General features: G+C 43.8%; 1 pseudogene; it reads right to left on the bottom strand.

The window, feature by feature from the left end:
• Positions 1 to 598: 598 nt before the first annotated feature.
• LOC126023303 (uncharacterized) lies at positions 599 to 729 on the bottom strand (annotated as a pseudogene).
• Positions 730 to 1,575: the final 846 nt, after the last annotated feature.

The following is a 1,575-nucleotide window of genomic DNA, read 5'->3' as shown; positions in this document are numbered from 1 at the left end:
ATGTTTACCCCCTGCCCCCAACCACTCCATGTCATCAATTCTTTTGTCAAAATCCCCAAAGACTTTTTCCACATGACAAAATCTGATGGGCAATATCAGTCTCCATCTTTCTTCATTTACTCACAGCAAGTGACATAGTTGATGCCTCCTTTATTCTTTTTTTTTTTTTTTTTTTTTTTTTTTTTGGTTTTTGGGCCACACCCGGCGGTGCTCAGGGGTTACTCCTGGCTGTCTGCCCAGAAATAGCTCCTGGCAGGCACGGGGGACCATATGGGACACCGGGATTCGAACCAACCACCTTAGGTCCTGGATCGGCTGCTTGCAAGGCAAACACCGCTGTGCTATCTCTCCGGGCCCGCCTCCTTTATTCTTGATACACTTTTTTTCCCCTAAATTTTTTTTTTTTTTTTTTTTTTTTTTTGGTTTTTGGGTCACACCTGGCAGTGCTCAGGGGTTATTCCTGGCTCCAGGCTCAGAAATTGCTCCTGGCAGGCACAGGGGACCATTTGGGGCGCCGGGATTCGAACCGATGACCTCCTGCATGAAAGGCAAACGCCTTACCTCCATGCTATCTCTCCGGTCCCTCCCCTAAATTTTTTAAGATTTTAGTCGAATTTCCCACATTTGGGGAAATCGCAGGGGTCAGCACACCTGGGGAGTGCAATGGGTGAGCCTCGCCCTGGGGAAACCACCTTAGTGATCATGGTATCTCACCTTCCAGGTAAGTATAATACACTTTCTTTATATAACATTCCACCTGGTTTTCCCCCTCTAACTTGCTGTTTGCTCTGTCTCCTTCTCCTTTGTTGTTTTTTTCCTTATCTTCCGACCTCTGAACCTTAGAATATCTTCATCTTCGGAGTTTGACTCCCCAATGTCTGTACTTTGTGGCAAATTGAATTGTGGTTTACAACTCTTTGCTCCATCCCCTCTGAGAGGACTAGCTATCCATTCCTTTCAGATTTATTTTAAAAGAGTTCTGAGCACGTCATACACCGTTCTCCTGTGGCAGTGCTGGGCACTGGGACTTTCCAATCGAATGAAGTGGAAACATGTGGTGGATGCCACAAGAGAGGAGAAGCTTTAAATGGCATTGTCTTATTTAGTTTAGTCTCTTGTTTCTGCCTGTTGCCATGGGTATGGCATGTGTCAGACAGTGACAGTTTCTTCAACATGGGCCCCCGAGATTAGAAGACATTTGCATCAGACCCAGGGCTGGCTGGTTGCCTAAAGCAGATCTATAATCAACCTGTTACCAATATGTAAGGAGAGAAAGAAAGAAATGTTTGTTGCTATAATCCACTGGTGCTTGTTTGTCACAACACAATTTTGAGTAATAAGACTACTTGAAATTCTCCTGAATGTTAACTGGGCACATGTACCAAGTGGCTAAAATCAACTTTAAGAGTTGAATAGCCCCATACCTCCAACTAGTACCTGGTTTTCTCAGTCAAATCTGGACTTCTCAGTCAAATCTGGACTTCTTAGCATTTTTATTTTGTCAACTGATGGAAATGCTAACCTCCTAGAGGTTATTTATCAATTTTGAGTAATAAGACTACTTGAAATTCTCCT

Source organism: Suncus etruscus, chromosome 11 (assembly GCF_024139225.1).
Source record: "Suncus etruscus isolate mSunEtr1 chromosome 11, mSunEtr1.pri.cur, whole genome shotgun sequence".
Lineage (NCBI taxonomy): Eukaryota > Metazoa > Chordata > Mammalia > Eulipotyphla > Soricidae > Suncus > Suncus etruscus.
This window is presented reverse-complemented; position numbering and strand designations above follow the sequence as displayed.